Genomic DNA, 14,997 nt, shown 5'->3' with positions numbered 1-14,997 from the left:
AAACATATAAAATCTCTAAAACAATATTGCTGTGGTTCAATCTGTCATTAAAATAATATAGAACATTCATCCATTCAATCCTTCATGGCAAGGATAACTAAGCTGAATAGTGAATAAAGTGATATGTGAAAAGTAAAATGACAGTGAAATTAAATGACAGTGCGTTCCTTACCACTGCGATCTGGCTCCTCTGTCCTCGTATATTTTGGGTCTGATTCCTCACTACTGATGTCTGCCTCTGCATGGGCCCTCTCTCCTTATTTATTCTGTCTCAGTCACCACTGCTATCTGGCTCCTCTGTCCTCTTGACTTGTGGTTCTGCAGGCTTAGTTCAACCTATGAATTTCAACAATGCTCCTGTAAAATATATAGATATATAGTATTATGGGTCAACATTAAAATAACATACACTGGAGAGCAAAATGTGAAATGCCATTGACTGTAGGCTACATATTATCCACACAATTGTCAGCAGGGGCAATAACAACTAAAATGTGAACTAACTTGAATGCATTAGTCCACAACACATAGCCTAACGTAGAGTAGAGAATGAATGAATGGTTTCTGCAAAATACACAGAAATAGAAATAAGGTTCAAATTACAATAACTAACCAGACGATGGTTATTAATAATAAGCAACAGCAATACTAATTGTTGCTAAAACACATTAGACACGTTGCAAACACACGGCTAATAAAAGCTAAGTTAGCATCTCATCCACACACTATCATAGCTTAACTTAGCTAACTAGCTAGCATTAGCTCAATTCCTGAACAACATAGAAACTAAAAACGGGACATCAAGACTCATTAACACACTGACTGAGCAGGACACTATGCATACAATCTTATAACATTACCAACACTAAAGATCTGCATATATGCTCACATTCTTCACGAACGCATTCTCTCTGTGACGATGGTAATTATGCATGTGACGATGCGCAGCGCAATAATGTCCTGAACGCACATGTGTAACCAGCTCGAAGACCCGTAGCTGAACTACTTTAGCTGTCCCTAAATGTACCTGACTAAAACACGAACGATATAATGCAGATCAAGGAGAACAAGGGGAATTTACAAGACATAGACTAACTGTGGTTACATTACTTAACTAGCTCATCGTCGTCACCAGTCAGAAAATGTCCGTTAGCCGTGGGGCTAGTTTTCGCTATGTTAAACTCCATTGACTTATGCTAAAATGTTAGCGATCTAAAGGTCCGCTATTTTTGGCTGTTTTGGGTCGACTTCAGTTGACTGTAAAATCGAAAATCTTCGAAATTGAATGTTCACAAAGCTGCGGACCGGTTATACACTCATACACGAGGGAACTAACATAGCTAATTTAACTAACGTTAGCTAATGTAGCTGGTGTAGTGCCGAGAGACGGGACATACGGATTAAGCAACTAGACTACTTATAGTGTACATGCAGAATTATTTCAATTTAAAATAGTTTTAAATGCTCACACACATACCTGACTCTGGTGCTGTATTTTCCTCTCGTTTCTTTTTAATTTTCCGTTTCGAAGCACCTGATGAATGCTTTCTCTTTGACACTCAGCGACAGAATCAACAGACAGAGGCAGCAACGCAGATTTGAATCTGCCAATCAGATCAATCTATTGCTGGAGAGGGGGGGGGGCTCCCCAAAATCAGCCGGAAGTGGCGCATTCGAATACTGTTTGGGCTGTCTGCCGTGGATGGGCTGCGTTCCACTCCAAATAGCCGGTCGGCCGTAATATATGCATAGATATATATGCGTGCATATATTCATATATATATATATATATATATATATATATGAATATATATATGCGTGCATATATGCATATATATATGCGTGCATATATGTGTGTGTCTATATATATTTATAAACTGTATATTATTTTCCATCATTCAATGGACAATTTGTACTTTTTTTATATGTAGGCTACCATCAAACATATGTTCATATATAAAGTGGGTAACTATACAAAACGAAGTGAGATAACTGTTTATGAATATCTGTTCAATTTTATGTAAACTCATGAAAGATAAATGAGTGTTTCAATAAAACTATTACATATAAATGTATAGTGCAGTTTTTGTTTTCATTGCAATATATTTTTTTTATATGTATCAATATATAGCCATACATGGTCCATGCATATATTGCAATATATTTAAAAATATAAGGACTACTTTCCCATATATGGAAATGTATGATCCAATATATTGTATTATATTTACCAATATATTACAATATATTTTTGTTTCATAAGGGCTTGTCTGCTACACATCACCAAACAGCAGACAGATAAAGTTAGCAATAAGCTAACCAAAGGAGCATAGAACAGCTACAGTGCAGGATATTTACCTCAGAAGATGGTGGAGAACACAACTGAGTATAAAGTTGGGTGGGGAAAAAAAACTCCAAAAAAGAATGCTTATGCTACTTAATGTCCGTTTAATGTGGAAATAGGCAACTGTTTGTCCACACATTCGCCATATTACTCTGATGACTCAAATCAATATACTGTAGCTTGTAGCTTGAACAGGGTTCCGCAAAAGAAAAACCTATAAAAACACAATTTGTTTTTGCATTTCCTTTTTTTAACAGATTGAACATTGAAAATGTTAATAAATTAACTTTAGAATTGCTTATGTTGCAATTTTGGACTGAGCTAGGCTAGCTGTTTCCACCTGTTCCAAGTCTTTATGCTAAGCTAAGCTAAGCTAATTGTCTGCCGGCTTTGCAAAGTGTTAATACTTTTTAGTTACCTGGGCACCTGCTGTATGTTTTAATATACAAGCACATAAACTCATAATTTCCATAACATTTTATATCAACCTTGAAAAAAAATATCCCAAAAATATAAGTTTGAGTTAGTTTTAGTGTTTAAAGTAGTAGTACAATTCTGATCTGTTGAGTCATATTTTAGCTTCAGGGGGAGAGACGTAAACTTTAGATTAAACAGAAGTAAGTCAGAATGATTGTAATAATTCTCAACACATCAAGGGCACCATGGTTAACAGAGCATGCAGTTCATTCTCAGATGAAAGTAGCCAATAAATTAAATGCGCCAACAATTTCAAGTGTCCCTTAAAAAGCCCTCAGAAGTTGAAAGGACTGTTAAACTTATAATTCACAAATAATAACAAACCAAATAACTTTATGTAAACGCACTCTTATGATAAGAGTTTATTACCTAAAATGAGTATTGGGACCCAAATTGCTCACTTATGTTGAGTCCATCTTGATAAAGAGGGCGGCTAAGTGCCTAAAATGTAAATCAATAGGATGGACTGAAGTCCTTTATAGAGTGCTGGATCACTAGAGCAACTTCAGTGTAGCTCAGTACGGATAGGAAAATGACTGCTTGTATTTGAGTGGATGAAATACTGAACCATTCCTACAATATCTGTTATTATGTGTGTTGTTTTCAGCAACACTCTAATCCAGACTGCTAAGAGTACAGGGAGAGACGTTTCAGTGTCTTCGTCAAGGGCAATTTTATGGGACATGTGACACATTTGGCTGTTACCTGAAAGTAACTGCTCCCCTGTGCATGTGTGAGAGAGAGAAGGGAAGAGATTAGGGAGGATTCCATTATTTTTTTTGGTTTGTTGATCGTACAAAAAAAAAAAACATTGAAATAGAGCAACTTGTGTTCAAATGGTTTGGAGGTCTGTTGACAGAGATAACCAGTTTGTTCTGTTTACATCTTCATCAAAACAGGAAGTAATGCCCCGGGGATGAGGGTAGTGAGCCCCTGCAACAAAGACAAATAAATACATATGCTTCCTTCTTCAGGTATTTTCTCTTATGTCCTTCCCAAGCAGCTCTGATCATTAATGGATCAAGGGCACTACTGCTCTGAGGTGCTTTCAATTAAGCTCATCCAGGAGGCTTTTTACCGTTTGAAGCTCCTTAGAAGAAATCCTTGTCAGTAATGATGGTGGAAATCTTTTGTAATTTCCTTCAGCCCGAGGTGATGCCCTCGAATTGTTTGTTTTGTCTGATTAAAAGTCTAAAACCAACAGAAAGTCAGTTTATTACACCATAAAACACAACAATCGACACAACTAAGACCTAGAATAACAGACAAGTTATATTTGCTTGAGAAATTAAGAAAAAAAGTCAACAACTGGGCAAAATACCAAGCAAATGAACAAACATCTTCACCAACTTGACAACACATTGGCTTATTTTAACGATGTGATCACATGAGTCCTTTCCATATTGTTGCAGATATTTCGTAAGCTAGCTAGATAACGTAGCAAACGCCAACAAGCACCCAATCCCAGTTGTGTGCATCACTTTTTAGTGTCCCCGTTTCAGTTGTGTTTTGAGTTTCTTGCAGCATTTTGTATTTCTAGCGTTACGTTTAGCAGCGCTTTTAGTAAACGATGCGCATGTTTCGTAGGGTTGGTGAACGTTATCTAAATGCCGCGCATGTGTTGTCAAGTTGGTGAAGATGTTTCTTCATGTTCATGTTTTGGCAGATTTGTGTTTCTATATGTGCATCGTTTTTGAAACTGCAGCGTGTTTCCCATAATGGAAGTGTTTTTTGCTGTTGTAGCACCCGTTGGCCACCGTAGAGATCTGACCCCTGTACTGCATTAATGACATGTTTTAAACATCAGCAATCCTTCATCTCATACAACCAGTCATTTCTACAAAACAGATAGACTTGAAGACCTGGCTACACAACTCCAGGGTATATGCAGGAATCCTGAAGTCAAATGTAATGCCTTTTAAGACCTTTTTTAAGACCCTTTCCATACATTTTAAGACCTCATAGCCACTTTGAGTTTTAACCGGTTACATTGGCGACACACTTTACCTCACATTTACTATATACAGTATTGATTGTCCTTCCTCCTTATCTTCCAACCATTTGGACGCAAACTTGCATTTCCCCATAACGATGTTGCTTAACAACCGGCGTAAACGGACCTTCGCACGCTATCAAGCAGTGAGCGTGCGATGTCCTGTTCAGATGACGTCAAACCCAACGGGATGCCATAAATAAACTACACAGAATCACACTACACACCTACGCAATGATTACATTCAGGCAGACTGTAGAATACAACCTCTTTGGACAATTTATATACTTATTGGAAACAAGCTACAAAATGTAATACCTTGGAAAATGCCCTTTAATACTTTTTAATAGCCTTAATTTTCGCTAAATTGATTCATCAACTTTTAATACTTTTTAAGACTCCGCGGACACCCTGAACTCAAGGGTCTGCTAATTGTTTTTTTTTTAAGAACAGGATGGATATTAATCTAAGACAATGGATGCTTGGAAGGTTAGACTTACTACATTTAAAATAGAGGGATAAAATTGATAAAAAGCAATGACATTCGGTAAGAGGATGAGCAGCCATATTTCCACACTACTAATGCAGCATTTCCATCCCCATAACTGCCAAATTATAGGCCTTTTACAACTGTGTATCTCATTGTGTCCGCCGTTACAAGCTACACAGTAACACTTTAAAGGGCAGCTGTCATTTTTATGTGCCCGTACAGAATAGAGCATGAATACGACTTTTATGTGCAACACCGCCATCATTGGTCATTGCAAGGCGTGGGGTTTGAGCTTGGGGGGGGGGGGCAAGCTAATGAGGGTTTTGTTTGCGGGTCTTTAAGCCGTGAGCTGTCCGTTTATCGGGAGAATAAAGATGTCAGTTCCCGCTTGAATCGCATCCGATGATTATTGCCGTCCCTGCTTGGCTTTTGTGTCGGCCATTGCTGCCCAATGGGTGCTCTGTGCTGATGAGAGGAACAATAACAACCTTAAGAGGTGCTTAGCGGCTGTAACGATGAGACTGAGAGAGCGGCACGATATGAGGAAAGGGAACTAGCTGTAAGAGTGAAGGTCTCAAGCCATCAAAACTAAGTACACCCCTGACCCCTGTGTGTTATGCAGTACAGATCCAGTTATACACACACACAAACACAGATTCAAACACTTGAACCTCCTTACGCAGTCCACTTATTGTTCTGTTTCTAATAATAAATCTCTCTCTGCATTTCTCCCTGCTTATCTATTTCATTCTCTCAGCGTTAAGTGAAATGTGACAATAATTGACCCGCACTGGCAAGTCAATCAGTCTCTTTTTCTCTTCCATTTGCCTTTTCTCGTGCCCCAGCCGAATACTGCAGGATTTCTATAAGAGGAAACAGGACGTGGAAATGTTCAGAAGTGTCTAAAATGAGCTTCCAGCTGAAAAAAAGGAAAAGGACTATAGCGCCCTATTTGCATGAGCAGACAGAAGGTTAATAACACAAGCCCTGCTGTGACAATGGAGTAAGAAGAACATAGAGTAGGTAGGAGGGATGGAAAATGCTGATTCTCCACTTCTGACTCCTGAGAATCTATCTAAGACACAGGGGAGGAGCGAGGAAGTAATTAGAGCCCTGGATATATGATGGGTTTCATGTGCAGCACAACCTCCCCTGTTCTCTGCAGCACCTCATTTCCCAGAATGCAAGTTAAAAAGGGACAGCAGAAGCAGCAGCACAAGCTGCCACAATCTGAAATTATGTGTGTTTTTTACATTACAGATTCTAGGCTGAAGTGCTTCTACCCCATGGGGTACTTCTATAGCTGCCAGGGAGTGAAGTGGGAAGAATGTGGAGTAGCTCAATTACATGTCAATTCTGTTTTGATTGAAAAAATAACATTTCCATACATTTTTGATAAGGAGGAAAACACACAAATAGGATTACAAATTGGTGGGATGCAGATCTTTGGTGTGTTTACAATTACCAGTAATCATAGGCTGACTGAATGATCCGGAGTCTGTTGGAACACGCAGTATAACACCATGTGTTGCTGTTGGGAGAGCGTGAAAACTAGTATCTCAAAGTAATTGATCTTTAGCTAAAAGCAATGAATAAATGGTTGGAATAATAAGCTAGAGGCAATTCCTAAATGCTCCGAATAGTTAGCTAAAGGAAAACGATAAAATAGATAAAATACTCATTGATAATGTTTTGGATAGTTAGCTTAAAGGTCCCCTATTATACTGTTTTTCATCAATATATTATAGATCTCAGATATATACAAAACATGTCTCTGAAGTGTTTGGCTCCAAATACCAAACAGATCATTGTAGCATCCCATAATCCCCTCTGTTTCAGCCCTGTTTCAAAAGTGCTGATTCTCTGTGTGTTACTTTAGATGAAAATAAGGAGCCCCTCCCCACGCCCCTCTGAGAGATATTTGGTTAAAAAGAACACAATGGTGCTCTAGGAGGAGATTCAGGTGATAAGGTGGGGGGGGGGGGGGGGTTACCTTGGTTGGTGATTGGCTAATGGTTACACAAGCCAAAAAATCGTTATGACATCATAAAGTGGCCAAAATCTGATCAGCTGATTTTCAGACAGGTTTTTATATAAATGGATCAGGACAAAAAGAGAGAGAATCTTTTTTCCTGAAGCTTCCAGAATCTCTTTACACAGAGGGAACATAAAAAAAAGTGGATTTTGCATAATAGGTCCCCTTTAAGATAATGGATAAATGGCTGAAATAATTAGCTAAAAGTAATGGATACGAGCTATTAATGATTGCTTGGAATAGTTAGCTAAAAAGGTAATGAATAAATGGATAAAAAGCTAAAATAGTTATCTAAAAGTAATGCAAACATGGTTGAAATAGTTAGCTTTCTAAAGAAACAGATACATCAGGATACATGTTTAGATTAATAGATATAATAGTTATCTAACATTTCCAGTTAAAAGGAAATGGCAAATAAATGGTTATGTAAAAGTAATGGATTCATTGTTGGAATAGTAGCTTGAAGTAATGGATGAATGATTGGAATAATAAGCAAAAGGTAATTAATACATAGTGAAAATAGTTAGCTAAAAGTAAGTCATATTATACATCTGATAGGACTCTGCAGTGAAAAAAATAATGTTGGGAACCATTGTTTAACATGACGCAGGGGAAAGTGATGAATGCTGTTTGTGGTGGCGAGAAAAACAGTTTCAGTGCGACAGGGAGAAAGTTCTGTGTGGGAGGTGGCATCAAATCAAATGTCTTTCCTTTCTCTCTCGCTATTTGTTTTCAGTGAAGGTACCAAATTACTTCCTGACAATAACGCGTCTCTGAGTCAAACAGGCATTCAAGTACAGGTAGAAAGAGAGGAAAACAAACCGAATCAAGTTATCAATCCGACGTCAGACACAGAAGTTGAGAGCTTTTTTAACGATGCTCTCTTTTCGTGCGTCATGGCTAAAGAGTTCAGAAGTCACCGGGGGGAATTGATCCTTCGCCTCTCTGGCTTAATGATGCCCTCTATTTCGGGCCCATCAGGTGTTTTTTTATAGCCGTGTTGTTGCTATTCTTACCGGAGGAATCTAGGCTCTCCCTCTGCTTCTCCGTGTCCTCGGATCATACCGGCACAGATATTAGTGCACTGGGAATACAGCATGAATACATTTTTGAACTTTAATTCAAAGTTACAAAGTTTTTGTTTTGGTCTAGCAATAATGGGACGCAACTCTATCTGCAATGCGATGACAGTATTTCCCACTGCAAACAAACACGTGGGGAGCTTTTATGCAAGCACATACACAAGCTCAGACAATTAAAAAACCCACACACACGCAGGTGTACGGGCAACACACACCGAAAGACACAAAAAACAACCTATAAATAGCGGAGATCCATGGCAACCTGAGATTTGTTGTTTGCCGTCACATGCTGCAGAGAGGGAGAGGAGAGCGGGGGCTTAAATAACACCGGGAGATTGGTTTGTGTGAGAGCCAAAGTCAAAACAAATTACGTCTTTTCTATCACTTTGGGCCCACCGGTAAAGCATCTGAAATAGCTTTGTGCCTGGGGACATTTTACCACTGAAAGAATACGGCTTCAATATCCTCGGAGGACCTTAAAAAACAAAAAGGGGATGAGGGGAAGAGGAGAGGACGGGGAATGAAAGGGTTTAGTTTTACTGCGGATCACAGGTGGCGCCTTGACCACCTAACTAACTCTTTTCACTTTATTCCATCCCATCCTTCGCCTGTCTCTTCCTATCTGCCCACAATGCACTGCTGTCACATTGAAGCTCTGAAAAATACTGAGAAATACTATTACACCAATGCACTCTTTTTATATTCTCCCCGAAGTGATCCGCGACGTTTAAACATAATGAATATGGAATTCATACTCTTGAGAGGCAGCCCTGACGGTTTTATCCAATTTCTACCTACTCCGGCTTGTTGATTTAAACTCGTTTTTCAGGAGAGAACATTTCTGCCTTTCTCCATTTAAACTGACCTTCAGCGGACCTTTTACTTTACTCTCACTTTCTCATGCAAATATCAAGTTGGAAAACAGGCTTTGCACTTTTCCCCTACGCTCTGTTTTTCCTTTTTTGCAAACATGAGATATACATCAGCCTTTAATTGATTTTTGTTTTGCGAGATAAAGTCATTTGGTGCAATTGTTTTAGTTTGGCGGCGTATTTGCACTCACTTCCATATGCTGTTCATTCATTTGCAGCTCGTGGGTGATTTATCAAGCCATTACACTTGGGCATGCGTCCTCGACACACACACACACACACACACAACCACCTGCAGTGTGTTCCCCTTGGTATCTTGAGGAGGCATACATGTGGCACTTTTGGTGGCTGCTGCTATAATGGCTGTGCTAAAAGGCTGGTAGTGAGCCAGGCCCTGTCCCACTGCAGATAAATGGATCCATGGGCTACACACACACACACACACACACACACTAGACTGGCCCAGCCCACTTGTGAGCCCCAGCGAGGCTAAGTGGGGCAACCAGGCCGGGACTAAATCAAAATGCTAATAGCACAAGATTAAAATCACTAGCAATTACTTGATTCTATAGCAGACAAAGAAAATGTTTGTGTTGCATTAATTAATAAGCCATGAATAGGCATTAATGAATGCATGAATAAGCATTTTGGGATTCAATGTGGCCAGCTTAAAATCTTCTGGTTTATTTTGTGGAATGCAAAACACAAATCAATAAACAGAGAAGAAAATATTAACATCTACGTGGAAAGATTTTGCTATTGCCTCTATGCATAATTATGAAACAGACTTTTTTTTATCTTAATATAACCGAGTCAGCTGTGACACGTGTGGCGTTATATTATGCTAGCTATTGAGCTAAATCCCAGGCTGTTGTTTGTGAGGAGCTCTGAAAAGGAAAGGAGAACACGTTTCTGCCGTTATGATTTCTTGAGAAAGCCAGCTCAATAGATGGTTTTGCCGAACAATAATACTGGCAGTTTTTTTACCCACTTTACGACAAAATAGACATGCTCGTTGGACTCCGTATCAATGCTTCCAGCTGGTTGCAACAATTGGAAGACATAAGGAAACTGAAAAGCTAATATCATATGACGGAAACAGTCTGTGCATTATTGATTTTGGTCTTAAAGGCTTGAGTCTGGCTTTCTGAGTTGGCTGAACTTTCCACAGCTGCTCCGCTCCTGTACTTCGCAGCATATAACACACGTCAGAAGTGAAGCCACCCAAAAATATGTTGTGATGAAGGATCTATACCAAACAAATGTGTTTTGTTAAGGGATATCTCAAATAGTGTGCTTCCTGCGATTTGAATATTGCACTAGTCCATATTGCGATTTCACAATAATGTAGATTAATTGTGCAGCCCTAATGTGTTCTCTAAACCCAGTTGCAGATAAACATTAGACACCACTTATGTTATCAGTATTATACTATTTGTAGAATGAGATACCAGTGATAGATTTGTAGCATTGTTTCATTGTAAAGTCCCAAAAAGAACTGATGTAGTCGTTTTCAATAGTCACAATGTTTTTTCTAACAAGGTAGTCTGCTTCCATCTATATTTGTTTGATTTAGCTGTTCAAAAACAACATTCTCACTGTCATTACAAAACTGTTTGGTCTCCAAATTGCCGCATACAAAGGGAGGTATGCACATGTATAACCAGGACGGTCTAGCAGTAATGTAACAGCACATAAATTAAATGTATATATATTTATTTTATAGACGGTGGATGAACCTGCCGTGGCGACAAGTTTGACCTGCAGCAGAGAAAATGTGTCAGTAGACTTTAGACATTTGCTTTGTGAAGTACAGAAAGAAAATGGCTACAATCTCTGTCTGCAACATAATTATGCGCAATCAAGCGGCACGTGGTGCTATGGGTTACAGGATCTCAGGTAGGTGGGCATGTGAAAATCAAGTACAGGCTGTGATAATGACCTAATCATTGACTCAGTAAGCGTCCCTTCACCGCTGAGCTGCGGGACATTATTCCGCCTTCAAAGCCAACAATGCCAATTCATACCACCGCGAGAACACCATCAATCCACAAGCAAGGAGACCTCTGAGCCAAGAGTCCTTGTATTCCTTTTTTGTGCAAAGTACTTGCTTTAGTTTAATCAACATTCATTACTTTTATGCAACCTAATGAGCTATAGCATGCAAAACAGCTACTTTTTTCTCCTCTTAAGGAATCAATGTTTCCACTTAAGACTTTTCTTTAGCCAACTTTTACAATGCCTCTACTTTTTTTTTTGTGATAAATACTCTTGAAGCTTATTTTATGCCAAATAGAGATTGGATAATACTGGCTGTTTCCAATGGGCTTTAGTGACAACAGGCTCACATCCAGCTACTAATGCATTAAACAGGGCACGGTAAATCCTAAAGACAAGAATGCACACACACACACACACACTCAGGACAAGTATGCAGATGAAATCGTAGCCGACAGTAATAGGTAAACACACCAAAGTAAATAAACTCCATTAAAAAAAACTGACATGTTTAATTTAGCTGAGCCTTTTTTGCCTTATCGGCTCCGCTGTGTTTTTGTTGAACAGAGAGAGGGGGAGTCTGTGAATGAGAGAGCACTAGAAAGGTAATTATACTCCAAACACAATCTCGGGGTCAGCGTGAGTCCCTCCCCTTTGTTCTACAATCAATAGCTTTGGGAGGAGGTGGTGAGGGAGAGACAGGGAAGACACAGAACGAGAAAGTTGCTGGGTCCTTATGTGCGCATTAATCATTTAACAGCACGAGTGTGGGCAGGTGTGAGAGCAAAAAATGCAGCGGTACCCAAACACTTAAGTAGTCAGGTGCAACGGGGAAATATCTGGAGACGCAGGAAGTATACTCTGCAAAGGGAGAGGTTTGGAGGTGGAGGGGCTATAAAAGAGCTGAAGAGAGTACGACAGAGAGATTATCACTTTTACTTAATCCTGCCATCTGCGGGGAAAGAAGCAAGCAGTCGCCATACAGCAAGATAACTTAGAGAGTTTATTTGACAGGCGGAAGACCCAGTAGTAAAAAAAGGAAGAAGAGCCGGAGAGAAAGTGCATCACTGTTTCTCTTCTGACCTGATGTTAGACAGACCATCTTTTATTCTTTTTACAGCCTGTAAAGTTAATGTGTTCTCTGCATCTGCACCTGGAGCAGCAACCACGTAAGAAAGGTGTATGCATTTATCAGTTTTAGAGCTGCAACTACCTTTCATTACTAATTTATCTGCTTCCTAGTCTCTGTATGGACTCCCTTTATTGGAGCTGTCCAACAGTTGCCTGTGCACAATGACGTGAGGCCATAACCACTATAGATGAGAATAATAAGTAACGGTTTAACACGGTTATAGAAAATCAAATATTGTCAAAAGATCCACAATCCAGTATTAAAATAAAAGCACATTTAGATTTTTATTATTATAATAATCATTCTGTGAAAAAGTCCAGATGATTGTTGAAAATTGCTTTTAAAATTATGCAATTGGAATATTGTTTTATTTAACATTATGCATTTAGTTTGATGTATTCTTGTAAAATACATAACACGATGTAATGTATTTTTTGCTCGGGGCATTCCCATCTTTCCATTACTTTGTTTATATTCAGTACTGCATGAGTGTGTATTTTGGGCCTGTGTGTATATGCAATGTGTTAAAATAATACGAATCAAATCAAATCAAATTTCCCGTTGTGGGACTAATAAAAGGAATGCTGTCTTTCTTTCTATACAAGCTGATAACAAAAGCCCCTACAGGACACAAACCCAGATTAAAAGCAGCACATCGCACTGTGTTTGTTTGTGCACATCCACACATGTATGAATGGATAAAGGATGCCACTTCAGCAGTGCCTCCACATGGAACCAAGAAAGAATCTCATTGTTTCCACCTCAGCTGAAATGGGAATCTGTCTTGGTCGGCACGCGCTTCCTCAGCCTCGGCAACAGACGGAGATAAGAAGGGGGATGCTATTGCAGTAATGTCAGTCTTCAGCCAAATGGATAAACCTGGATGGCAGGCTTTCCGCCCGCGATAAGGATGTTACTGCCACAGATCCGCGGGAGACAAGATTTAGCTATCTAAAAGCCTGGGAGAATGAGGCCCCTGCTCGTGTGCCCACGGCTTCACAACATGGAGCTCGGGGAATTGATGCTACTGTTTCCAAAGATCTGAACGGTATCACATTAACGCCAAGCTCAAGGTATCTTTATTCCGGCTGTCTTTGGGATTGATTGAAGCTTGGTATAAGACGCGGTCTCTTTATGTAGTCGGTGGCAGCTAATGTCACTGTGGAGACTCTTCAAATGCCTCTGACTAAAGCCCAGTTTTATTTCAGGCGCCGTGCGGCCATTTACGGACGTGATTAGGCCTTGATGAACGGGGGGTGGGAAAAGTTTGGCCTGCTATGCAAACAGGAGTTGCCTTGCCCCCAAACAGAGCGGGGTGTGGCGCTTCTGACAAACCCGCCGCAAGTCATTGTTTCGTTTCATCTCGTCAGCGCTTTGAGGCGTGAGGCGGCAGCAGGGGAAGTGCGATTATTTAGCTCAATTCTGCAAGGGGGAAATAACAGCTTTGTGGCAGCAGGTGCATCTACAATAACCCCCCCCTCATCCCTCGTCCTTGAGCATAAACAGGCAGACACAAGTGGACACATATGCCACAACACACACCTGTGCATTAAGTGCATATGCGCGCATCAAAACAAGCTCCTCCAGTCCCACCTGCTCTTCTTCCCATCTTTCACTGACATGCACAAATCCTCCAGTAAAAACACAAGCAGCACAATCGCCCAGCGACACAAATCCGTGCATGATCTCGCCACAATGCAGCAAGCGGGGCAGGCAGGAGCTGCTCCAGAAGATTCTGTGTCTGTTTGTTCGACAGAGAAAAGGGAGGGGATGATAGGAGTAGAGAGGGAGGAAAGTGTAAATCTAACATAGGGGCCCTGTGGCAGAGCCCTGAGGATCAAATCCAATTCTGGCAAGATACACAGTAAGCCCCGTCAATCACCACGGTGTCCTTGGAATCCGGCAGAATGGTGATGAGAGCGGCGGGGGAGTCTCTTTTCACTGAGAGCTGGGATGAAGCCACTTAAGACACATATCTGCGCCGACACATTCAAAATCGCCCCTGAAGGGTTGCCATATTTAAACCCACTCATACACAACTGAACGACATGATCCACTAGCCCACATCTTTACATAAGTATTATTACACTCAATAGATTTATTGTACTAACTTTAGGCCCGAAAAAATATTAAAGCTGCCTTCACAGGATCAGGGGTAAAACAACTCGTTGCATTGGGTTCATTGTTGTGGCGGAAGCGCTAGCTTCGGCGTTGCGCAGCGCTTAAAATGATCACCCAAAGTTAAATTATTTAAACTTTAACCATGTTTGATGCTGACATTTCGATGCGCAACCAATCAGATGACAGCTGTATAAAGTGGCACAAGCTAGCAGGGTGCATAACCATACAAATGTAACTCAACACACTGTTTTGCCCGCAAGGCTCTGTGCCCTACCTCACAGTGAGCATAGAGCAAATTGCTTTCCATGTGAAGACAGCTTGATAATATACTGTATATATATATATATATATATATATATACACATACATATATATATATACATACATACATACACATATATATACATACATACATACATATATATATGTATGTATGTATGTATGTATATATAT

This window comes from Trematomus bernacchii, unplaced genomic scaffold, assembly GCF_902827165.1.
Source record: "Trematomus bernacchii unplaced genomic scaffold, fTreBer1.1, whole genome shotgun sequence".
In the NCBI taxonomy this organism is placed as follows: domain Eukaryota; kingdom Metazoa; phylum Chordata; class Actinopteri; order Perciformes; family Nototheniidae; genus Trematomus; species Trematomus bernacchii.
Note: the sequence above shows the minus strand (reverse complement) of the source record.